The 27,142-nt window shown below is 44.5% G+C and overlaps 1 pseudogene; it reads left to right on the top strand.

The window, feature by feature from the left end:
• The first annotated feature begins 3,306 nt into the window (after positions 1–3,306).
• LOC142858265 (large ribosomal subunit protein eL18 pseudogene) lies at positions 3,307–3,875 on the top strand (annotated as a pseudogene).
• Positions 3,876–27,142: the final 23,267 nt, after the last annotated feature.

Below are 27,142 nucleotides of genomic sequence, written 5' to 3'. Positions count from 1 at the left end.
CAGCCATGCCCAGAGCCCAGTTCCTGAGAGTCCCACAGAAGCCCCAGCTTGCATCACACCCAACTTCTGAATGGAGTCTTGACAGAGAAAGATATCCCAAACAGGTGGTGACGATAGCCACTGAAGAAGCAGCTGAACGCATCCAGAGCATCGATGTTGCAACGTAACATTGCTGTCTACAGATGTTTCGGGCCACATTCATAGCTGGCTTAGAGCAGCTGCAGCCAATGGGTGGCAGTGGATAAGCTTAAAGCTTCTCATGCTGGGGGCCACATCTCAGAGAATTCATGGTCCCCATAGCATCCGTCATGTTGCCTTGCACATAACTAATTTCATCCAAAGAGAGAATGAATAAGGAAAGGAGTGCAATAAGGAATGGAGGGAGGGGAGGAGCAAATTAGTTTTCTGATGCTCAACCTCTGTTTACTCTAAGACCACATCAAAATTTGTTTCCAGTTCTCTTAAAATTTCATACATAGTTTTTTTTTCTCTCGCCCTCAGATCTCTCATTTAAATCAAGTAGAGATCCTAATGCCTAGGTAAGATTTGGTGATTTACTTTTTTTCTTGACATCACAGCCTCCATATTAACTCCCTAAACCACACCCACTGCTACCACGTCTTTTAAGCTAGACTGGACCAGCCATGAAATGCACTTACAGTTCCTTCTACTCCACCTGGCCCCACTGTCTAACCTATAGGAAGATGGTAGTGGCTGACGTCCGCATGAGCACACCCACACGTGAACACACACACACACACACACACACACACACTCCGGGAACTTCAGAAGCTCAGCACTGGACAGGAGAAAGTACTTTGGAGTCCTCGCCCGCTGTCGTCACACAGTCTAAAAACCCGTTCCACTCCTCACTCTTCCCTTCCTTGGTTACTTTAAATATTTGAGGTGAAAGAATTTTCAAAATGCAATTATCTCTTTTATTTCTTTATTACATTTTTGTTCGTTTTTTAAGGCAGGGTTTCTCTGTGTAGCCCTGGCTGTCCTGGAACTCACTCTGAAGACCAGGCTGGCCTCACAGAGATCTGCCTGACTCTACCTCCCAAGTGCTGGGATTAAAAATGTGCACCACCACCGCCGGCTTTACTGGTCTTTTTAAAAATCAAACTTAACATTACGCATGTGCATAGTTCTACCGAGCCCTTCTCTTTTAAATGGCAGCACATCATTCGTGAACAGGGCGTGCCTTTCTGTTTAAATTCAGGGTCTTGGTGCTGTTCTGAAAGTGAAACATGTTCAGGGAAAGCTTGCCATTTAAGTACCTGAGACCTTTACACTCTGCTACCGGCAAGCCCGCTGGCTTCAGTTTGTTGGGTACTTAGTAACTAGCGAGCTGTCTACATTTTTACTGTATTTTCTTTAGGGGCTGGGCTTAGTTAGGAATGGGTAAGAGATAGCAAAGGTCTTTGGCTATCTGAAGATACAGAGGTCCGCAGATATTTGGCAAACTGAACCCAGGTACTAACTACAGCTTTTATCACCTGATAACATTTGCATAATCTACTTATTTTTTACGTCTGCTGTTGATTATCTTTCTCCCTCGCTGCTAAATGAAGAAAGTTCTATAAGGTCAGGCAGCTTTCTTCTGTTCCATAGACACTGGTTCCTGTTCCACAGCCTTCTCCCAACTCGGATCTGCTGTGTGAGCAACTAAATGAGCTTGGTCATATATGCCGCTAATGTGATGACTGCCACTGGCTTGTGTGCTTAGCATGATTAAACAGGAAATGTATTTTTCCATATACATAAAGTTAAAAATACAATCAGTTGTCAGGGATGGTGGCCCATGCCTTTAATCCCAGTGCTTGGGAGGCAGAAGCGGGAGGATCTCTGTGAGTTCAAAGCCAGCCTGGTCTATACAGCAAGTTCCAGAATGCCAGAGCTACATAATAGAGAGAACTGTCTCAAACAAAACAAACAAACAAACAAACAAAACCAGCCAGTTAACTGGTCCTAGATTATGTGATATAACCTCTGACCTTCATCTGAGGACCAATGGAAAATCAACCAGTTTCAAAGTTCCTTGATTCAAGTTTTGTTTGGGTTTGCAGTGTTTCTTGATGAGGCTGAAGAGTTAGAAGGATGAGTAGCCCCTTGTCTTAAACTGTCCTGCCATGTCACACTCCACGGGGCTGTCCCTGTTGCTGTTTTCAGAGATTTAAAGGACGGAGCCTCAGACCCTAAAGTTCCCATGTGATCATTTTTCTTTCCCACCAAGGAAGGTGGAGCCCTAGCTGGTGCTTCAGACTGTACTCCTGGCTGACCATCTTTCTGTACCGGAGTGCTTGGTGCCGGGAAACTAGAAACGGCCTCCTTGCAGAGAAGAGCATTTGGTGTGCACCCTGTTCTCAGGCAGTCCTCCTGCCTTAGCAGGAGAGTCCGTGTCTGCTAACGACGACATAAACAAACAAACAAACAGAAAAACAGACAAGAATGACAGCCGGCCCCGTTGCACACCTGCCATCCCAGAACTCAGGAGGCTGCGGGAATAATTAAAAGTTGGAGCCACCCTGGGCTACATTTAGGGACCCCATTTCCAAAACAAAGCAGAGTAAGAGCTCACAAGCACTCTCTGCGTTTATTTACTGGGAAGAGCAGCTGTGACATTCATCATCTTCCCCGGGGAACTTTCTGCGTCTGTGTGCATAGTCTTATGCCTAATGATTGACAGGTATGTGCAAGGCAGAATGTAAAAGCATTATGGATCAAAGTTACTGCTTTTTGCCTTTCAAATTACCTGGTTTGCTTTTAAAATATGTGAGCATTTCACACAAGGTGTGGCATGAATTTAGGCCCATCATGGTCTTTTATGAGTGGCTCCTGACCTATAAAAGTCTCTACTCCAACACCAAACTCTCTCTGAGGCTTGAAGAGAAAAGAGTTAGTTAGTTGCAGGGGTGCAAACTAATAGGAAGTTTCTGGTGTTCACATGAGGCCTGACGTTGGTGCTCAAAGCCACCAATGAACCCTGTTGAATTTGCCATCTAATCCAGTGAGTTAGTACCAGGCGAGCAAACAGAAATGAAAGGCTCTAAAGAGTGGCATGGATGAGAACTTATCCTTCACGGATGTTCTACCATCTATACAAATGCGGATTCAGATGGGGAGACTACAGACATTGGACACCTAAGTGTGCACCATTTAAGCACCTCCACACAATTTATCCCATTTCACTTATTGTGATAGCTACATGGATTAGAGAATCATGAGAGAGCTGCAATGTAGCTCAGGGATAGAGCTCTGGCCTGGTTTTCAAAATAATAATAAGCTGGCCGAACAGGAGGTGCCATCATGGGTGTTGACATCCGCCACAACAAGGACCAAAAGGTTCGGCGCAAGGAGCCCAAGAGCCAGGACATCTACCTGCCGCTGCTGGTCAAGCTGTACAAGTTTCCAGCCAGGCGAACCAACTCCACCTTCAATCAGGTTGTGCTGAAAAGGTTATTCATGAGTCGCACCAACCAACCACCTCTGTCCCTATCCCGGATGATCGGAAAAATGAAGCTTCCTGGCCGAGAAAACAAGACAGCTGTGGTTGTGGGGACGGTCACAGATGACGTGAGGATTCTCGATGTGCCCACACTGAAGGTGTGTGCACTGCGGGTGAGCAGCCGGGCCGGAAGTCGCATCCTCAAGGCTGGGGGTAAGATCCTCACCTTGGACCAGCTGGCCTTGGAGTCTCCCAAGGGCCGTGGCACTGTGCTCCTGTCTGGACCTCGGAAGGGCAGAGAGGTGTACCGGCATTTTGGCAAGACCCCAGGAACCCCCACAGCCATACCAAACCCTATGTCCGTTCCAAGGGCCAGAAATTTGAACGTGCCAGAGGCAGAAGGGCCAGCCACGGCTATAAAAACTAACCCTGGATCTTACTGTTATTAAAAAAAAGCTTTGGATGTTGAAAGTAATAATAATAATAACTCTCTTGATTCTGCTACCCAGTGTGTTACTTTCTGTCTGTCTCTTTCTGACTTTCCGCCCCCCCCCCCCTTGGACAAACTGTGCTGTGTCTTATTTAACTACTTTTAGTTTCTCGTGGTGTTGGGGATTGAGCTCAGAGCCTCAAAGATGCTAGGCGAATGCCCTGCCGCTGATGCCAGCTTCGCACAGGAACTCGGAGACAGCCGGGTGCTCTGCTGAGAAACCGCTGTCCTTCTTTACTCCTGCTCTTCTCAGTTCGTCGCCTCTCCCTGTTTCCCCCTACACCTTCTCTTCCGTTTGCTACTTTACAGAAAGAGGAAGATATTCTTATTCCCAGTTTCATGCTGCTACCTCCGAAACTTAGATACATATTTTTCACGATCCTGACGAGTGGGGAAAGAGTGCTTTTGTTGAAAGACTGCAAGGTTAATTTTATCAACTCCGAGCCAATATTTTGCAACTATATTTTATTGTAACTATTCATTTTAGTTAGAATGCCACTACCGTATTTAGCTTAATTGCACGCTTTGATTATAGGTTGCAATAAAAATGCTGGGTTTGAACTAGAATTGTCACAGAAGAGAGTAGAAGAGTTGCCAGGGAAGTCAGGGTAGGAACTGCTGACTCAGCCGAGTGTGATGGTACACGCCGGGGATCCTAACACTTGAGAAGTGGAAGCAGAAGGGTCAGGATTTAGTTCTAGGTCATCCTTGGCTATACAGCAAGTTCAAGGCCAGCCTGAGCTTGAGACCCTGTCTCAAAACAAAAATCGAGTCCAAGCACAACAAAAAAGAATAAAAGCTTATCGACTCAAGGAAAAACAAGAATTTAAGTTCAAAATTGAGCTCAGAGGCACACGGCCCCAGGTTCAGTCCCCAGAACAAGGAGTGAGAGGTGGGGAGGAAGTGTTAGCCAGTGTAGTAATAGTAAAAGGCAGCCAAATCGAAAAGGAAGAAATTAAACTGTGTTTGTGATGACATAGTCTTACATATGTAAACTCTAAAGACTCAACCAACAAGCAGTGGGAAATGATCAGTTCTATACTCCAGGATACAACACAAGCCATTTCCACTTCCGTACACGGTAAAGGAACTACCTAAAATAGAAATTAAAGGGCTGGGAATATGACTCAGCTGGTAGGAGGCTGTCGAGCCTGCGCAAAGTCCTGGGTCTGCTCCCTGACACTGTACAACACAGGTGTGGTAGTGGATGTTTGTGATCCCAGCACTTGTGGGTGGAGGGAAGAAGATCAAAAATTCAAGATCATTGTCGGCTGTGTAGTGAGTTCGAGGCCCGCTAGTCTGGAACACGTGAGGCTCTGGAAGGACAGGGAGGGGGAAAGGAAGGAGAGAAAAGGGGAGAGAGACAAATTAAGAAAAATCCCATTTATAGTAGTACCAAAAAGAGTAAGATATTTAAGGAATAAATTAACCAAGGGGCTAAAAGACAAACGTACCGAAAATTCCAAGACCTTGATGAAAGAAAGTGAATGAAACACAAATACGTACAGGGCTGGAGACATTAAGGTTATATGTTAAGAAAACATCCGTTCGTCTCAAAGTATTGGATATATTGATGCAATCCCTACCAAAAATTCAATGGCATAAATATTATAATGAAACTCATCGTCATACATAATTAATATATGCTATAAAACATCTTAAACATTCATTGACATATTTTACAGAAATAGAGCAATTCTGATATTCACATGGAACTACAAAAGACCATGAATAGCCAAAGAAACCTTAAGTAATAAGAATAAACAGTGGAATAACATTTCCTAAGTCCAAATGATGTCATAAAGTTAGAATAATCCAAACAGTAGGACACTAGTACAAAACCAGACAGAGAATTCGTGTGTATGGTCCCCCAGTCTTTAACAAGCGCATTGAGATGACTCACCAGGGAAAGAATAGTCTCTTCAACAAAAGGTGTTGGGAAAGCAGACCATTACCTTACCATTAAATCTGCACTTTAATTGTACACAAAAATCATCCAAAATTGATTAAAGACTTAACTATCAGCTCCAAAGACATAAAACTATTAACGGAAAACATGAAGAAAAACCCACAAGATTAACCTCAGCAGTCCTGTGTGTGTGTGTGTCCTGAAGCACAAGCAATAAAAGCAAAATAAGCGGTCAGATTGCACCAAACTGGGAAGCTTCTGCACTAAAAGGGACATTCTGCAAAAGGAAAAGGCAGCCTACAAAATAAGTGAAAATATTTGCTGGCCCCGCATCTGGTAAGGGGCTAATGCAATAGAGTTAATAAAATAATTATATAAAGAATTCGACGCTCAACAGTAGAACTAACCGGGTAGCACTTTTCTCTAAAACTGGCAAAGTGAGCTGCATCCGGTGCTATCTGCCTCAGCACGCAGAAGGCTGAGACTTTGTTATTGCTCTGTGTTTGAGGCCATCATGGAGCGCACAGTGAGTTCCAGGAGACAGCCTGAGCTAGAGAAGGAGATCCTATCTCAAAAACAAATAGCAACAACAAAACAAGGCTAAGTTTATAGCTCAGTGGTTGTGCTGGATGGCTTAATGTCAACTCGGCACAGCTAAAGCGGTCTGAGGAGGGGAACTCAATTGAGAAAATGCCTGCATAAGACGGGCTGTAAGCAGGCCTGTAAGCATTTTCTTTTCTTTTTTGTTTTTTGTGTTGTGGGACAGGGTTTCTTCGTGTATCCTTGGCTGTCCTGGAACTCGCTTTGTAGACCAGGCTGGCCTTGAACTCATAGAGATCTTCTTGCCTCTGCCTCCTGAGTGCTGGGATTAAAGGCGTGTGCCAATACTGCCTGACTAAGGCATTTTCTTAATTATTGACTGATGAAGGAAGACCCAGCACATTATGGGTGTTTCCGTCACTGGGCTGGTGGTCCTGGGCTCTCTAAGAAGCAGGTAAGTCAAGAGGAGCAAGCCAATAAGCAGCACCTCTCCATGGCCTTTGTATCAGCTCTGGCCTCCTGTCCTGACTTCCTTTAAGATGAACAACGATATGGAAATATAAGCCAAATATTTCCTACCCATCTTGCTTTCTGGTCATGGAGTTTTATCTCAGCAACTGAAACCCTAAAACAGTGGTAAAGTTCTTGACTAGTATACGTAAGATTCAAGGTCCTATCCTAGAATTACAAAAAAAAAAAAAAAAAAACCTGAGCAAAAATTAAATAATATGCACATAACCCTAAGGCATGTTTAAAAAAATGTTCAACACCATTAATCTTCAAGGAAACACAAATCAAAACCACAATACGATACTATCATCGCCACTGTTAGAATGGCTGCTGTCAAAAAGATAAGAGATGTTGGCAGAGCCGGGAAGAAAACAAAGTTCGCACACTGCCGATGGGACAGAAATTGGTACAGTCATTGTGAAAACAGAATGGAGGCTCTTCAAAAAGTTAAAAAACAGAATGGTCAGCAACCCCACATCTGGATAGAGGCAGAAGAAAGGAAATCAATACAGGGATGAGACAGCTGCATCCCTATCTATGTTTATCACAGTGAAATCCACAACAGCCAAGATATGAGAACAACCCACAAGTAAGTAGATGGATGGATAGAATGTAAGAACGTGAGAGACAGATAGAGATTTACACCCAATGGGATATTCAGCCTTTTAAAAGGAGAAACCCGGACTAAGGAGACAGCTCAGGCAGTCAAATGCTTGCTTTGAAAACTAAGGACCTAAGTTCAAAAATCAAAACCTCCCTTGGTAAGGTGGTGCTTTGGTGATCCCCTCCCTGGGGTACAGAGACAGGCAGATCCTTGGCCAGCTGACCTAGCCTACATGGTGAGTCCAAGGCCAGTAGGAGACCCTGTCTCAAAACAAGCAATTTATAGATAAACAAATAAATGGTAGTTTGTGCCTGAGGTTGTCCCTCTGGTCTCCATAGACACTCACTTGCATCACACACAGACACACACACTCATACACTAAATAAAATATTAAAGAGAAAGTCTATCATATATGATAGCATATTTCAACGTAGAAGGTTTTATACTAAGTAAACTGAGGCAGGTGAGAAAGACACATTCTGCATGATCTTGCTTCACGTGGAATCTAAACAAGCAGAGAGTGAACAGCAATTGCCAGCAGGGACAGGGAAGCCAGAAGTCAGAAACGTAGAACTCTAATGCCCAACGTGACAGCCACAGTTAATAAGACTGTGCTAGCCAGGTGGTGGCGCACGCCTTTAATCCCAGCACTTGGGAGGCAGAGGCAGGCAGATCTTACTGAGTTTAAGGCCAGCCTGGTCTACAGAGCAAGTTCCAGGCCAGTCAAGTCTACACAGAGAAACCCTGTCTCAAAAAGCAAATAAAAAAACAAGGCAGTGTTAGATGCAAGTGAATAGATCTCAACTGTTCGTACCACACATACAAAAATGTAGCTCTGTGAGGTGACGGATAATAATTAGCTCAAGGCAATAAGTTCAGAATGTGTATGTGTTGCACACCTTATGATTTTATTTGTGAAAAATAAAATATGTGATTTTATGTTTCAATTATATTTGAATAAAACTGGGAGAAGAGTAGCAGTCTTCCAAAATAAAAACTTAGAATAAAGTGAGTTTGTAAACTCCCGCTTTAAAAGGCAGCAGGACGGCTCAGTGGGGAAGAGCACCTGGGGCCAAGCTTAGGGTCCGAGTTTCACCATGGACCCCACACCATGAAGAAGGGAACAGACGGGTTGTCCACTGACCCTCACACAGGTCGCATTGCATCTGCACCTGCATCACACAGACATGCTAGAAAAATTAAGTTAAAAAAAATTCAGGAGAACAAATAAAACAAAGGGAGAGAAACATTTTCAATGGTTGTGTTGCTCTTCTTTATTTCCAAATCTTTGCCCCAAATCGTTTTCTCAGTGAGCTTTTCATGACGTCTGCTTTGAAACTGTTGCCCACGGACGGGGGATGCAGTTCAGTTGGTAGGATGCTTGGCCCAGGGCCAATATCAATGAAGGGCTAAAATAATTGCTCCACGGTGGGCACTGACACTCCCTGTCTTCAGCACCTCCAGATGTTCCAGCTATCATTTAATTTACCTGTTTATCGTATGTCTCTCTCCACGTGAAGTTAAGTCCGGTGAGTTAAACTCAGAGTCAAGGACTCTGCCCATTTTAACCATTGTCGTCACCCAACACCTACCTGTACATCGTCAGCTTTGATAAACGTTTGTTGGCTGAATTCAAGCACAAATACTATTAACATGGAGATAGGTTTCGGCGAGCGTTTTTAGATTTATTTGGTGAGTTTATTATTATCTTTCAAACATTAAGGAAAAGTTACATCTATTAAACGTCAGGCACAGTGGTGGGGATTCGGCATGCTGCGTTTCATTTAATCTCTCAGTAACAGTGAGAGTGTTATCTCCGGTTGACAGGCCAGAAAGCCAAAGGCTCAAAGATATTAACCAATATGCCCAAGGCCATGTTCGCAAATCGAAACTATATATTCAAATCAAAGTGTTTGACTCGAAAGCCTGTGCAGTTCCTCTGAGCCTTAGTCCTCTGCCTGTGTGTTTCTTCCCATCCCTCCTTCCTCACTTAGCTTTACATCCTAAGGATTTTCTCATTCATGTCTATTTTAAAGAACAATCCAGCTGTGTAAATGAGAACCACAGTGGAGAAACAGTGAAGGCTGTATCTATCATGGAAGTACTTAGGTACGAGCTTTCCTAAGCATCATATTGAACCCAATCTCTATGCTTTACCCCAAAGCCCCTTGCTAGCTTCTACCATTCTATATTTCTATGAACTGGGATTCAGGTTCAGCAGAGCTGCTTGAGGGTTTTTGTTTTGTTTTGGTTCGGTTTGGTTGTGGTTTTACAGGGTTATTTATAAGAGGAAACCAGATCTGAAACTGAACACTTAAGCCCTGAAAAGGACATGCCCGCGGACCCCTGGCTTTCAGTCTCTCTCTTAAATTCTGACTGTTGCTGTCAGGGTCTCAGATGGGCTTCCCCGTGGGAGAAGATCTAGTTGTGTGTGCACACCCTTGCAGCTTCCTAAGAAAGAAGGAAGGAAAGGAGGGGAGAAGAGAGGAAGGGAGAAGAGAGAGGGAGAAAGGGAAGAGAGAGAAAGAGGGAAGGGTAGGAAGGAGAGGAAGAAGGTGAGTGGGATGGGAAGCAGAGAAAAGAAAACAAACAAACAAACAAAAAAAAAAACAGACATATCTTTCTCCTGCTGAAGTTTGACACTTGTTGACTATTCTGACTGGAACCTTGAGCCTGATAAGGAATGGTGGGTGTGTCCCAGGAAATGGAGGGCAGGGCTGGATTCTGCTTGGGCCTTGTGTCTTTCCTCTGAAGCTCTGCCTGATTAGTATCTCCCCCCCACACCCAGCCTGTCCTAGGAAAGTGTCTGTTCAGACAACCAAATGCTCCACAGAGTTCCATCACGCCTGATTCCTTCAGGAATAGGCCCTAGTCATTCCATGAGTACAGAGATTCACGGATCGTTCAGTGCCACCACGCAGGAGGCATTGCTGGGTTCTGGAGTCACCCACTCATTAAGCCTCTCTCCTAGGCTCATGCTGAATCATCCAGACACAACAGCGAGGGAGACAGATGGGGTCAGATAAACTGCCATAGGAGAACAAGTAGATAAACGAAATGAGCCCAGGCTGTAAAACGTTTCATTCCCTGGTAAGAGAATAATGAAGGCCTGCATAGGGACTTAGTGGGGTGAAGGTCAGACTCTGAAGAACGACTGTGGAGGAGCCACTACTGAGGCATGTTCGGGGTTCTCCCATGGGCACTAGCATAGAGGCTGAGCACACAACGGTTTGCTAAATGAAAAAAAAATATTCGACTTCGTTTTTGTTTTAAAGAATTAAAACTTAATTTTCAACTGAGAACTCTTGGATAAAGGAGTCTGTACTCCCTTAGGAGATTATGGTTGTTTTGCTTTTGCTTATTTATTGTTTTGTTTTTTTGCAGCAAGGGGCCTTATTTAGTGGCTATTAAGAAAAACTGTGTCCACAGGCACTGCCAAGCTCATAAGGTCTCAGTACTCATTTGACACAATCCTCAAAATAAGCACCAAGTGTTTCTCTGCTGAACTTGTTCAAAAGCAAATCCATAACGACAGGAAGGAACAACCCTGTTGTGTGGTCCATGCAGCTGAGCATCAGAGGGGGCTCTTCTGAAAACCCAGTCGTCTGTTGTTTTTTGATAATTTTCTTCCCAGGTAATTTTGTGGTAATTTATGAACAACAAATAAGAAAAATATGGCCGGGCAGGGGTGGTGCATACCTTTAATCCCAGTGCTCGGGAGGCAGAGGCAGGTGGATCTCTGTGAGTTCGAGGCCAGCCTGGTCTACAACAGTTCCACGACAGGCTCCAAAGCTACAGAGCAAACCCTGTCTTGAAAAAAAAAGAAAAAGAAGAAGAAGAAGAAGAAGAAGAAGAAGAAGAAGAAGAAGAAGAAGAAGAAGAAGAAGAAGAAGAAGAAGAAGAGAATCATTTTGGGATTGTTGTGAACACGTGTTTGCTATCTAACCACACAGAATCACAAGCATGCTCTCCCACGATGCATACATACATATAAACACGCTTATGAATGTAAAGGCAGAGATGTGTAGGAGGGAATGTGGGTTTGGTTAGTTGAACTGGCCCTCAATTCTGGTTCTACAACTTCTGGGCTATGTGATTTTGAACAAGCTATTTATCCATTCAAGATCTAAATCTCCACCAGAAAAATGGAGATAACATTTTCAAGAAGTGAGATGTGTTGAATGCTAAGTGGTGTGTAAAACAAACATACACTAATGTGTATTTATTACAGCTGAGGGTATTAGGCGTGGATCAGACATGATCGCTTGATTAAGTTTAGTCTGTGAAATGATGAATTTGAGTGTGTGTGTGTGAGAGAGAGGGGGGGGGGGAGAGGGAGAGGGAGAGGGAGAGAGATTCTAATACTAGAAATGTTCCGTGACAGCAACTATTCACATACTGAACATAAATTGAAGCAGGTCCAGCTATAAAATCACCTGAAAGCATGAGATCAGGACAGAGGGGCCTGTGATGACTCGTGTGTGCACAGAACGCCCCACAGAGCCCTCTGCCAATCAGCCTCCCAGCACATGGAGCGACTGGGAGTCGCTGCTGCTCCCTGTCTGTTCTGTTCTTGCTCACTTCCACGTTCTGGTTCAAGGGCTCTTTCACAGGCCTGGCCCCCGCCTCTGCCCATCTCAACCGCATCCTTCTCAGGTACCTACTCACCACCTCTGCCACAATTGCTCTGGTTTTAAGAGAAAGGGGGCTTTGATAGTTTTATTACTATTATTATTCTATAATGAACAATATTTACTCTTTGTTTTTGTTTTTGTGAGGCAAGGTCTAACTACATAGTTCTGGCTGATCTGGAATTTGCTATGTAAATCAGGTTGCCCTCAAACTTAGAGCAATCCTTCTGCCTCTGTCTCTTAAGTATTGGGATTGTAAGTGTGTATCACCACCACCCCAGCTTAGTATTGAATGCCTTAACTTTTCCTAACCCTTCCTAAGGTACCTTCCACACTTAATCACTTGGTTCAACCATGGAGTACTGGTATCTTACAGTTACTTAGGTCACATTCATCTGAAATAGAAATCTTCTTAAAGCATCTTGCTTAAAAAGATGGGGTGCCAGTTCTTTAAGACGTAGACATTCTTGAATTTTGAAGATGGCATGCAGTATCACATAACTTGAACTAGCAATACAGCCAAGAATAGTGTTAGAGTCCTGTTCTCCTGCCTTCATCCTCCAAACGCTGGGATTATAGGTACATGCCACAATGCCCAACAGGTTGTTCTAGTCTTCAGAAAGCTTTTCATCACCAGTTCCCCGAGAGTAACTCCGGAGGGTTTCAGTAGAGGGACACAAGACGCAGGAAAGAAAAGGAGGGAAATTTTCACTTTTCATTGCTTACATTTCTGTTTTGATTGCTGGTTTTTTTTTCCCCTTTATGGACGAATGGCTTAAATTTAATAAAATTCTGATTGTTGGTGAGCTTTAACCGGAAATAGGGTTTCTCAGAATAAAGCAATACTTCTTCTCAATGATACCTTCAAATATTCAAAGAAAAATCCCTTAGCCTTTTCATGCCTCGCCCTCCTAAGGTAGGGAACTGAGACTCCTGGTCTTTAATGTTCTTCCTATAATGAGGCGGTTGTTTTTATTGGTTATTTCTGCAGACTCCATTTCTCCTTCCTTCTCCCCCAATTGTCCTCATTTCCACATGAGGCTCCAAGTGACCTGAAGAATTTGGGGAAGAGAATGTGTTGCCTGGACTAGAATTTCATTTTCCTGGACACAGTGGTATCTTAAGGAATGCACAGTTGGTAAGCCAACCCAGTAAGAAAAAAAACTATCTCAGGACTTCCTCTAGAAATGCTACCTTTAAAGTAGGGGTGAGGATGAAGACGAATGGAGCCTTGGGACCTGCTGACATTCACTGGGGACCATAAAGGAAGAGCCTGTCTGAAATCATCAATATCCAAAAGCAAGTGGAGATGAGAGAGAGAGAGAGACCTGAGTTTATTACACCATGGGAACCCTCAGAGAAGCTCCGGGTGTTTATTTGGGAGTTTTTGTTTTGATTGTTTTTGTTTGGATGATGGAGTTGGATTCTGTAGCCCAGAGATGCTGAGAACTCATTTTGTTGTCTAGACTAACCTTGAACTCTTAGTAATTCTTCTGCCTCAGCCTCCTACGTACTGGGATTACAAGTATGAACCACCATGTCTTGCTCCAGAAAAGCCGTGTTTAAAAATACTTCCAGCCTGGACCTGGTGGAGTACACCTGTGATCTCAACATTGAGAGGGAGAAGCAAGGTGATTCAGAGTTCAAGGCCAGCCTTAGCTATATAGGGAATTTGAGGCTAGCCTGGTCTACTTGAGACCCAATAATAATAGGAATAATAATAAAAATAATAATTCAGAAATATGTGGTTTAAATTGTACATGAGGTTATTTTACTCGGCCCTGGTTAATTCTAATGCTTTGCTATTCACAATTTAAAATGTCCTGACTGGCATAAGACAGTTGGTTCTTTCCCATGGTTGCCTTGACTTAGACAAACTCTAGTTTGTCATGACCCTCTTCCCATGCTCTCAGAACAAAGCCCACTGTTCAGAACGGCGACAGGAGCAAAGGTAACGAGGGTTACATGAGCCTGGATTAGAAGGCATTGATTGCTCCGCCTGTACCTGCACTTTTTCAAATGTATAATTACTCTAAATGAATGATATGTTAAAAAAAAATAACAGTCGGGCGGTGGTGGCGCACGCCTTTAATCCCAGCACTCGGGAGGCAGAGGCAGGTGGATCTCTGTGAGTTCGAGGCCAGCCTGGTCTACAAAAGCTAGTTCCAGGACAGGAACCAAAAGCTACGGAGAAACCCTGTCTCGAAAATCCAAAAAAAAAAAAAAATAGTAATAACATTTTACTAAACAAAATGGCCACGTTTTGTGAATGTGTTGAATGGTCTCTGCACACAATGGAGCAATAACATCCAGCCTCTTTCATGCTGCCTGACCCCGAGATGGTTCTGGGGAGGTGTGTCCTTGGTAATGTTACCAAAGTGCAAGTTTTAGACCTCAGTTGGGCATACTTGTAAAGTAGGTTTTAAGAATGTACCCAGACTTGCAGACTCAGTGGCCACTCCTCCCCCACAACAATGGATGTGTAAACCAAATTTCACTGCATTTACTTTCTGGGAGGAGGACAGATATCCTGCACTCATTCAGAACAAAGATATCTGGGAAGCTGGGTTAGCAATCAAGGAGTTGCCTATGAGCCTGGCCTGAGAGCGGGAATAGGTCGCCAGGGGGACTGCTTCCTCCAGGCCTTTGTAACAGTCTGATAAAAACAGATCTTCATACACGGGGACTTGGGGCCTGGACCACAATGCCAAAGTTTTCTTTGCAAAATACTAATATTTACATCCAGCTGTACCAGACGCCTTAAACTATTAACCAACTTCATTTTATAATGACACTTTGCAGCTTGGGATATCACCCACACCGATACACACATACACACAGACACACACACTCATTTTATAGATAGTAACACTGTGACGCCAGGGGGATAAGTCAGTTGTCCAAAACTTCATGGTTAGTTCAGCAGTGAAGTGGAGATTCCCAGGTATTCTGGCTCTGGACCCCATGATGTAAGCTGCTGTGCAATCCTGCCTCTTGAGTGTTGTGCTTTTTAATGCTGAGCACCCATCTCTCTTGCTGTATTATATAGAGTATGTCAGTTGATTAATGTCCTTGATACCACCTTCTAATAGGCCCTACTTCTTATGACAATATTTTTCTTTAAAATGGTATATAGAGCCTGGGGATGTCGCTAAGTTGATAGAGTGCCTGATTAGCATGTGGGAAACCCTGGGCTGGGGTGCTGCAGAAAAGGTGTGATGGCACCTGCCTGCACTTCCATCACTCAGGAGTTCAAGTTCAAGATCATCTCTACAACATAGCCAGACCTTTTCTGAAAAACATGTGTGTGTAATAAATATGTCTATAATTATAATACAATTTTGCAGGCATATATAGTCCTTTCCTGTTGCCTTCAGATTATCATCATAGGAAATCTGAGCAAAATCAAGCAGGTATGGGCTCTTGGCCAAGACAGGAACTTTGTTATATTGAACTGGACAGCGTGAGGAGAGCTGTAAAAACAGGGTAGTAGCCATACTTAGTCCTTCTCCAAAAAAGGAGATATTTTGCTGCAGACATCTATTCAGTAGTTGCCACAAGAAATATTAGAAGAGAATGAGAAGCATGTGTTGGCTTGATGCTCCGGTGAGAGCCAGCTGCTCCCCCACGGCTACTCCAGGCAGCATAGGCTTGGCCATACTGTCCTCAAATCTCTGTAGACGACTCAGGTTAGTTCTGGATATTATTAAACTGGTTCAATCCAGTTTGATAAGGATTGCATTTTAAAGCACAATAATCTTAAATATTGCTTCATTAACTCCCTTTATGGACATTAATTTTAAACGAAACAGACAAAACTTCATGATTCAAATGCTTCAGTGTAGAGAAAGGAGGTTCTGTGGTACGGGAGAGTCTTCCCATGGTGCCATTGGTCCCTCCTGGGAGGCAATTACCAGTTCCTTCTTTATCCTTTCGGGGTGGCCTGTTACATTCTCTTCCAGTCATGAATTTCACTCCGGAGAGATTAATTTAATCTTAGCTTGCCATGTTTTTTTTCACTTTCCCATCCAACAAAGACAAGGTCGACCTTCTCTGGGGACTTCTCTTTCAGATGCCAACGTGCTGAAAGTTGATTTGGATTGTATCCCCCTTTCAACTGGCTTTTCTGTTCTAGCTGGGTATAAGTTTTTATACGACAGCTGTTGGTCCAGTCACCTTCCAGTGCCTGATGGATGGGACCAAGAGGAGCAAGTGTTCTCCGATGTCATTAATTGCAAGATTTTTACAACTTCAAAATCAAAGGAAGGACAGTTGTCTCCAACTGTTACCAGCTGTTCATTTGGCCGAGATGGTAGGGATCAGAATGCCCTTCTGCAAACATTTGGGGGCAGGCAGCTGCTGCCTCACCCTCCATTCTGATTTTAAAATCACATCCTAAACCCATCCAGGGTCCCCCTGTCTATCACCTACCTCAAGACCTTAGAGGAGTAGCTTGACCTTGGTACAACGAAAGCTCTTGTCTATGAAATGAGGGTCCCAGCTGCTATGACCTTGCAGTTTCCACCCCTAAGACTTCTCTAAGAATGGGATTTATGTTAAATGCTGAAGGTCATCTCAGTCCTTCACTCTTTACCTCACAGAACTGAAAGAGAACTGAAAGCCAGAAAGAATGGAGCCTCTGTGATCTTGCCGCCTAGCTGACGTGCCCCTGGGCAATCTGAGAGCAACTGCTGAAGGGCTTACTGTCTTTCGACTTAGAACTGAGTCTCCTTACCTACAAAAAAGGAATCCTGTCCCCATAGCTTGAATTTTCCCTTTAAGATTCATGTTGAACTGTCAGCCCCACTGTGAGGTTTTAAGATACAGAAGCAGGTTGTTGTACCCTAAGAGTTCTCTATCATAAGGGATCTGCCCTTATGAATGGTTTGACCTATTCCTCAATCAACAGGTTATCCTGATAGTGAAAGTCCTTTTAGGGGTGGGGAGATAGTGCAATCAGTAAAGCCTTTGCCTTGTAGATGTGAGACCCTGAGTTTGATCCCCAGACCAGTGTAAAAGAGAGAAGTTTTATGATCCAGGTGGACCTAGGGAACCCCGGGGTTCATTGGTCAGCCAGGCTTTACTCAGCAATTTCCTGGCCAGTAAGAGACCCCATCTCCAAAAGCAAAGTGGATGACTTCTGAGGAAAGACTTGACTTCTGTCTCCAGATGTATGCATGTGGCACACACACACACACACACACGCACACACACACACACGCAAGCTACTTTGGTTTTCCCCTCATTGTGTGATATCTTTGGCCACCTGGATCTCCAACAGCAAACAAATTTCAGTAGCTGTGTCCCTTGACCTGGGAACTTCCAGCCTCCAGAACCTTGGACTGAATAACCCTTAACCCTTAATTAACAAATAATTTAGTTATGCATGCACTTATTTATTTTGGGGATATGTGTGTGTGATATGAACTTTTGAGTGTGGGTGGGTACATGTGTGGTGCCTGTAGAAGCTAGAGGTTGATGCCTGGTGTCTTTCTTGGTTGTTCTTCACCTTTGTTTTTTGAGACAAAGTCTCTCACTGGACCTGAAGCTCATTGATTCAGCTAAATTGGCTGGCCAGGGAGCTTTATAATCTACCTCTCTCTGGCCCACCCCCAAGCCTGAGGTTACGGGCACATGCCACTGCGCCCAGCTGTTTACAAGGGGCTGGGCATCGAATCTTCATGCTTGCTCTTTGCCAGATGAGCCATCTTGCCCGCCCAGCCTTTATTTTAATAAGTTACCCAGTGAATAAAAGGAGAAAGGAGAACATGACCCCTCCAAGGTCTGGTCAAACAGAGGTTTTTATTGTAGCAACGGGGGAGACTAACAGCCTGCGGCATCTGGAAGAGTCCAGAGCAGGGAGGGAGAGCAGTATATTGAACAAGCCAGCAGAAAGAACTGGACTATCATGGAGGTGGGGGGCGGGCAAAGGAAAGGGGGACATGAAAGGAAGGAGCAAAAAAGCCCACGACTGAAATGGCATAATCATATAGGAATGAGAAGGTGGGGAAGGGAAGCAGGCTCTGGACTGGAGAGGTTTAGCTCAGGGGTAGGGTGAGAAGAGTTGAGAAGATCCGGGAAGGCAGCCTGGGACACCATAACAGGTACCTTGTGACACAGAGAGAACCTAGAGGCCAGTACATGCTTTGGTGTGTTAATAGGCACCACAGTTAGCCATTTGTCCTGAGTTAAATCTCATCGGCATGATGTCCAATTAATCTAAACTTCTCGCCCAACTCGAACATGATTTTGAGTTATCAGAGTCATGACTTGGAGGTATGTTTTCCACATTAGATGCAGCCCTGGGAAAGCTTACCTGGCTGCCGCATCTATGGGTGTTGTTTCTGCAGGAATGGGCATCGGTGGTGTCGCATGTTCTGAAACCCAGCTCTGGAGGACACATTGAAGGATCAAGTTTTGAGACCCAGCGACACAAAGCAAACTCCCAAGAGACGGGTATTCAACGGGATGAACATTTATCTTTCTTCAGTGGGAGGAATCCTGGGTCTTGTTCTTAATAATCAGGGATATTGTTTTGACCAGAAAATGTTTGTGTGTGGTTAAACATTAACTATTTTCTTTTTCTTTTCTTTTTTTTGTTTTTTTAAATCATTTTCTTTTTAGTCTGTGCTTTTAAGGAGTTGTTCAAGCCAGACTTGGTGGCATATTAATTACTTGTAATCCCTGTACTTGAGAAACTGAGGCAGGAGGACTGAAGGTTAGAGACCAGCCTAGGATACACAGTGATATATAGTTTGTCTCAAAAATAAGAAACAAACAAAAAACTGGTCTTGCGCAAGAAATCCTTCTGTAGGTAAACCATTCTTAGTACTCTGCCCGCCGCTGTCTTCATAGTGTACCACACAAACTTGCTTTCTTCTTAAAATAAAGAATAAAGAAAGAGTGAGGAGAGGAGGAGGAGAGATTGGTCTACCGAGAAATCATAACGGTATTGCCCTTGGTTATTTTCTAAACATTTCGTAGTTGGGGCGGAGGACAAAAAAGCTGGAGATATAACCGTGGATGAAGTGCTGGCTATGCAAGCCAGAGAACCTAAGTTCAGCCCCCAGCGCCCAATTGAAAAATAAACAAACAAACCCAGCCAGGTGAGGCATGCACCTACGATCCCAGTTGTGGGAACTGCAGCCCCGAGTTGATATCCCTGTCCCCATTTGAAGTGCTTATCTGCAAGGAAAACATAATAAATTCCCTCTGCTTCTCGAGCAGGGAAGGAAGGAATTTTAAGTGCATGATGACCAGTCTTTGATCCCTGCTAGGGTCAGGTTACAGTCCCTTCGCAGCCCCCTCCTCACTTGGTGCCATGGTATAAAACCAGCCCAGCAGACAATAAAGAAGAAGCTGTTCCACCTCAAGCTCGTGCTCTGTGTATTCATTCAACCTGGACACCCTCCGCCGAGACTCTTGGTTCCAGCCCGCGCTGGCGCGGCATCTGGAGGTCCCACCGAGATCGGAAAGTGAGGTAAGTGGACTGGGTCGTCCTGTAAGCCGGCCAGGACGCATTGGGGGAATTATATAGAATTAATTAATTAATTAAGAAATATGGGAAATATTACGAGTAAATCAGAGTTAACGTTTCAGTTAAAGAGATTATTGAAAGAGCAGGGAACAGCTGTAAAAACTAAGACTTTAGAAGATTTTCTTAAAACTATAGAGACGTGGAGTCCCTGGTTCGTCACCAGTGGAGCTCTCAATATGTCTGAATGGGAACAGGTCCGTAGGGATCTTCAGAAAACTTTGAGAGAGGAGGGGCCTGAGGTCCTGGCAATGGCCATGTTCTCCCTTTGGAGACTGATCAGGGATGCTTTGCTTACAGAGAAAGTCCAGGTTAAGCAGGGTTTGGAAGCAACAAAAGAGGTGTTTTCTGAGATCCAAGATTGTGAGACTAAGGCTTCCTTTTGTTCTGATATTGCCTCTGAAGCGGAGGCCGAACCACTTTCTCAGCCTGCTAAGGGGAAGCCCGGTAAGGTAGAGGAAAGAAAGGTTAAAAGAAAGCGAAAACCTCCAGACAAGGGGGAGGGAAATGAATCCCGGGACGGAGTTTCCTCTGATAGCTTAGGGTCTCGTCCCAAGCAAAATTCTTCGGCGCAAACACGCCTCTACTCTTCTTTGTCTGATTTTGAAGAGAGCTTGGGGGAATCAACAGGTTCAGAAGAAGAAGTTTTGGAGGGAGAAATCGTAGCGCTACAGCGAGAATTACGCAGGGCCAGTTTAAAAGAAAAGACAAAGGGGACCTCTGGGGAGCAGGACAAGCCCCCTCCCTATCCTCTTTCTGAAAAGTTCAGGACCTCTCCAGCCCCTCCCATTTGGTTGGGCTCTGAGGAGGCTCTGCTAGGAGGAGGCTCCCTGTGGAGGCGTTAAGTGCTGCCCAGTGATTGCCCCTGTTGTAAAAATTCCTGACCCTAACAATCCAGAACAGGGCTGCCAGTCCTTCAATTTGTTAAATGTATGTTGCAGCTTGTTTGGATCCACTTAGGCATAAGTTTTCCTCCTTCCATAGTGTCCTTTATATGGACGATATACTTCTGGCAGCACCAACAAAAGAGGAAAGTTTATTAATGTTTGCAGAGTTACAGACCCTTCTGGAGGAACATGGGTTCATTTTGGCCCCAGAGAAGGTGCAGATACAGCCCCCCTATTCCTATCTGGGCTTTCAAATCCAATCCATTGGGCTTCAGCCTCAGAGGTTGCAGCTGGATTGCTCACATTTGCGGACCCTCCATGACTGGCAGAGATTATTGGGAGATGTTCAGTGGATCCGTTCCTCCCTTTCCATTCCTACGGGAACTCTTAAGCCCCTGTATGACATGCTACCTGGGGACCCTTCCCCTGCCTCCCCCAGGATCATGACTCCAGCGGCAAAAGAAGCCCTATATGCCTTGCTTAATGCTCTTGAGCGAGCACATCTCCGCCGCCTTGATTATGCCCACCCTTTTTATTTCATGATCTTTTCTTCACAATTTTCTCCTACTGGAGTTTTTTGGCAAGGGGGACCCATTTATTGGCTGCATTTACCCGCTTCCCCTAAGAAGGTGGTGACTCCATATTATGAAATGGTGCTACAGCTCCTATGGAAGGCATATGATTTTAGTTTACAAGTTTTTGGTAGGATCCCAAATAAATTTCTAATCCCTTATCAAAAAGAGGAAATAACAAGGCTACAGAGGGTTCAAGATGGATGGACCTTGTTCATCGCCACCACTGGAGCCATTTTTGATAACCATTATCCTGATTCCCGTTTAATTTCCTTTTTTAAGAATCATCCTGTTATTTTTCCAAGAATTATTAAAACTTCCCCCCTTAAGGGAGTGCGCTCAGTGTTCACTGATGGTTCTTCCAAGGGCTATGCAGTGGTAGTCTCTGATTCAATTAAAGAAAAGCAGCCCCTAGGTCCAATTTCTGCCCAAGCTGCAGAACTCACGGCCTGCCTTATGGCCTTTTCTCTTTTCAAGGATCAACCCTTCAACTTGTATACTGATAGTATATATGTGGCAAGGATTGTTGGGCCATTGGAAACCTCACCATACATATTACCTACCTCTCAGGTTTTCCACCTTTTGGTTCAGCTACAAAGTCTTATATGCCAAAGAGTGTTTCCTGCCTTTGTTGGCCACATTCGGGCCCATACTGATCTGCCAGGGCCCTTGACAGAGGGAAATAAGCTTGCTGATTCCCTCACTCGCCCAATGGCATTGTTCCTTTCTGAGAAACAACGAGCCCGTCATCTTCATAAAAAGTATCATTTAAAAGCCTCTTCTCTAAAGTTTCACTCTGGCTGTTCTCAAGCCACGGCTACTCAAATCACGTCCCAATGTCCAGCTTGTGCTCCATTTCATAATGCCCCCAACGAAGGTGTTAATCCTCGAGGTCTCCGTCCTAACCACCTTTGGCAGATGGATGTTACCCATTTGTCCCAAGCTGGCAGACTTAAATTTTTACATGTCTCTGTAGATACTTATTCCAAGGTAATTTATGCCTCCCTACATTCAGGGGAAAAGATTAAGGATGTTATTGCCCATTGCCTACAGGCTTTTGCCTATATGGGCATCCCAGACTTTCTCAAAACAGACAATGGACCAGCTTATACGAGCCAACGGTTTGCAAAATTTTGCCAAGAACAACAAATTACACATACCTTTGGAATTCCACATAATCCTACAGGACAGGCTATAGTGGAGCGCACACATGCTACCCTTAAACAGTTCTTTTGTAAAATAAAGAAGGGGGAGTATATCACCTCCCCAAATACCCAATTATCTACAATTTTATACATTTTAAATTTCTTAACAGTAGATAAACAAGGTCTATCAGCAATGGAAAGACATTGGCAGAAACCCTCCCAATCTCTGGGCTGGGTTATATGGAAGGATAGTATCACGGGACAATGGCAATCACCCACACCTATGCTGGCTAGGGTGAGGGGAGCCATTTGTGTCTTCCCTCCAGGAACCAAAAAACCCATCTGGGTGCCGGAGCGGAATGTTCGGCCGGTGGAGTCGGGCCCTACTGGCCCTGATAATATGGGTTCAAGTGAAGAACATCGAGGGAGGCCTGAGATGGGCACTGGTGAGGAATCCACCCATACTGATGCCGGTAAGTAAAATAAGCTCTGTTTTTCCATCCTTTTACTCTACCAATTATACCTTGGGAGTTCCTGCAGCAAATACAGCATTAGAAAGATCCTCATTGGGTAATTTAACGTTTGATATATCCCATGCCCTCTGCTTCCGGAGGATTAACAATATTTCAGCGATGCCTAGTGCTTCCCTTTCTGGACCATGTGTGGTCCTTAGTAATTATTCTCTGGGAGACTTCTCTTCTAATTCTTCTGGGCATCCCTGTTTTGGATTGAGAGATATCTTTTACCCAATAAATTTTAAAAGAAATGTTTCTGGACTCCCTACCCCTCCGAGACCAGCTCCTTTATGTTGGAAGACGCCACAGTCCTTCAAATTATATTTACCATTGCCTTGGGGAAATTGTGCTCCTAAGGAACCATGGAAATTGGAGGGAGATAAATATTTATGTTGGTTTGGTCACCGACCTACCTTTAAAAACTCCTTGGGAGGGCCTTTGATTTTTTCCTATAGAAATCCAAATATGGCAGGAGTTTCACCTACGTTCGCAGGCATGTTTCTCTGTGGCCCTCGTGCATGTACAGATATTAGACCTTTAGCCCTTCAAAGGGGCTTGGCCTTCAATGCCACAGCCCGATGGAATACATCGGACATCTTTGAAACCTCCCTCCAGATTAATTATGCAGCGGGAATGAATTTCTCTATTGTCAGCCTAGCTTGTGTTCTACCTCCTTTTATGTTTGTTTCCTTTAATGGGTCGGTCGGGGAGGATGGTGTCCTTAATTGTTCTTCCAGTTCCTGCTTTTTGAGCAACTGCTGGTCCCCGACGGATGAGTCCGTGCTGATGGTGAGAATTCCTGCCCTGGTTCCCCTGGTGGTAGAAGACCCACATGATGGACGAGAGCTCATCTTGTATAGAGAAAGGAGAGACTTTGGGATCACTGCCGCAGTCATCGCAGCTATTGCCATATCAGCCACAGCCGCCACCGTTGCAGGAATCACCGTGTCCCAGAGTGCAGCTACTGCAGAGACTGTTAATACTCTTGCTGCCCGTGTTACCCAGGCCTTAGAAACTCAAAATACCATTAACTCACATATTCAGCTGGGGATGTTAAATTTAAACCAGCAAACGGCCTTATTACAGGAACAGATTAATGTATTGTGGATGGTGCAACAAGCCTCTTGTTCTCATTTTTATCATTCTGCCTGTGTGACCCTTATGGAAGTGAAAAATATGTCCTTTGAGGTGCAACGCCTTAATGCTTACCTTAGGGGGCCTTGGAATGATTCCTTTGTAAACTTTACCCACTCTTTGGTACATCAAATTATTGCAATTAATGAAACTCGTGTTGAACCTGTATCTGCTGAGGGATGGTGGAATACCATGGCCCAGATTGGGGGTTGGGCACAGCGATGGGGAGGTGCCTTATCCCTGGGGATCTTGGGACTAGTAGGGGTGGCAGTAGGCCTGCTCCTCTTAAAACGAGTCTTAAATATCTTCACCCTGACTGAGCTTGTCCACCGTCAGGTGTTACTCAGTCTGGCGCATGACTCTTCTGGAAGTCATGAAGTGTGGCTACAGATGCTGAAAAAATGAGGGTCTCCAAGGACGGGCAACCTGTGGGGAGACCCCCCACCTAAGACAGGGCATCGGGGGCCCTATGACGGGTAAGGGAAGGTACTTCTCTCGCAGGACCTAAGACAGGACCCCTCATTATAAAATAAAATAGGGGGAATTGTGGGAACTGCAGCCCCGAGTTGATATCCCTGTCCCCATTTGAAGTGCTTATCTGCAAGGAAAACATAATAAATTCCCTCTGCTTCTCGAGCAGGGAAGGAAGGAATTTTAAGTGCATGATGACCAGTCTTTGATCCCTGCTAGGGTCAGGTTACAGTCCCTTCGCAGCCCCCTCCTCACTTGGTGCCATGGTATAAAACCAGCCCAGCAGACAATAAAGAAGAAGCTGTTCCACCTCAAGCTCGTGCTCTGTGTATTCATTCAACCTGGACACCCTCCGCCGAGACTCTTGGTTCCAGCCCGCGCTGGCGCGGCACCAGTGCTGGCAAAGCAGAGACAGGAGGTTTTCGGGGGTATGGCCAGCCAGGCTAGTCAAGTCTATAAGCTCCAGCTTCAAGGAGACCTTCTCTCAAAGATTTACTGGTTTGGCTCTTATCACTCTTTGGAGTTGGTTGGGGTGTGTGGTAAAACGAAGACTTTCAAATTATCTCTTCTCCTACAGACAGACTATTGCCCAGCACCATTGCTTGTACTTACCACACTGACAGAATTAACTTTGTGCATCTGTGTGGTCTTTTTATGGACTCTTTATTCCATTTTATGGGTCAATTTGTCTATTCTTGAACTAAAAACCATATTCTTAATTACTCCAGCTTTACAAGAAGTTCTGCTAATTTACAAGGGGACCCATGCCTGTTTTAAAAATAGCTTATCAAATTCCAAGGGGACAAAAATAGGCCAAAATTTTGATTGAACCCACACATTTTGCATCTTGTACATGCAAGGTTCTGGGTTCAATTCCAAGAATCACCATCACAAAAAAAAATAAAATAAAATAATAAACACCACCACCAAAACCCTGCAACAACGCGCATGGTCCTAGTATCATTTTACAGCATCGCATAGCAATTACGAGGGCTCTGGCGTCTACATGTCTGCTTGTCTGCATACCAAAGCCACCTGGATGGAGAAGCAGCTGCCCCTGGGATGAGCCGTATGTTTTCTCCAGTTGCTATCAGGACCTCAGCACACCACAGCCCAGAACTGCTTGTCACTTCTCAACATACCGATGCAGTTGCCTTTCTTCATGCTTGTTGGTGCCTCTCTATGAGAAATAGCAACCATTTCCTTTTTCTTTCTTTCTTTTATATTTTGCTTTGTTTTTCAAGACAGGGTTTCTCTGTATAGTCTATACAACCCTGGCTGTCTTTTAACTTATTTTGTAGACCAGGTTGGCTTCCTGCTCATAGATTCACCGGCCTCTGCCTCCCGAGTCTGGGATTAAAGGTTTTGGACACCATGCCTGGCTCCATCATTTCTTCTCTCTGTATCTGTGCCAAAACTAGGATGAGAAACACAGAATTGGAGGATTAAGACAATTAGAACCTTTAATCAGGAAGCAGAGATAGGCAGATCTCTATGCAGTTGATGTAGTAAGCTACAGGCCAGCCACAACTACACAGTGAGACCCTGTCTAAAAAAAAAAATAGGAAAGAACACTCCCCACCCCAGTTGGCTAGGAAGAGCATCCTCACACATTGTGCCTATGGGAAGGATACAACCTAAAATACCATGGTGAAACCCACACAGCATTTCACCTAACCTTGTAAACCTCTGAACTTTCCATCATGGCCTGGTGGCTGCCTAACCTAGATTATCTTCCTGAAGCCTCATGAATTAAATGGTTTTCCCTGATGCTAATGGAAGTGAGAGGCATTCCATTTTCAAGGTGCAGTTCGTCTGGAAAAGTTAGACGGAGACCATAGGTTGGGTTTCAGATTCACACCCCGCCTCCATTACTGAACACAGTATAAAGACGCAAATCATTTAACTGATGCTTCTCGGGTTCCTCTGTGATGTGAGATTCCCCTCTGTATGCTATGAATATCATTGGTTAATAAAGGAACTGCTTTAGCTATAGAGGAACAGAACTAGGTGGGGAAAACTAAATGGAATCCTGGGAGAAAGGAGGAGGAGTTAGAGAGAAGCCATGAAGCAGCCAGAGACAGACATGTTGAAACTTTGCTGGTAGACCACAATCTCATGATGAGGCACAGATAAATAGAGATGGGTTAAATTAGGATGTTAGAGTTAGCCAATAAGAAGCTAGAGCTAATGGACCAGGCAGTGATTTAAATAATACAGTTTCTGTGTGATTACTTTGGGGCTAAGCAGCCGGGAACTAACTAACGGCCTCCTTGCTACACATTGGTGGGATGCAGATACTAATAGCGCCTCTTTCGCTGGCTTGTTGAGGAACTAAAGAGCTGAGGCCTGCTTGGAGTAACTCCAGACACCCAGGAAGTTCTTGCCGAGCTTAGTGTTTGCAGATCACTTAAACTAGATTGCCTTCCCCACTAATCAGCTAAGGGAAGCTCCACTGAGGTGATGTTTGATGGGAAGACAGCCTAGGGGCGGGGTAGGACCGGGCCCAGAAGAGAGAGAGATGAGAGGTGGAGAAAGGGAGAAGGAAGGTGAAGGGTGAGTACTAAGGGCAGAGAAAGCTAAGAACTTTGCAGACTGAAAGGTCTGAACGGGATGCTGTGATTGGAGCCCTTGGGTCCCTCCAGGAAAGGCCATTAATAAGACGGGGGAAATGGAGGTAGACAGGAAGTGGAGGAGTGCCCAACTGAGCAGCTTGCACATGTTTCAAAGCTTTGCCTGGTATTCCCTAGAA

The sequence above is a fragment of the Microtus pennsylvanicus genome, chromosome 10 (genome assembly GCF_037038515.1).
Source record: "Microtus pennsylvanicus isolate mMicPen1 chromosome 10, mMicPen1.hap1, whole genome shotgun sequence".
In the NCBI taxonomy this organism is placed as follows: domain Eukaryota; kingdom Metazoa; phylum Chordata; class Mammalia; order Rodentia; family Cricetidae; genus Microtus; species Microtus pennsylvanicus.
This window is presented reverse-complemented; position numbering and strand designations above follow the sequence as displayed.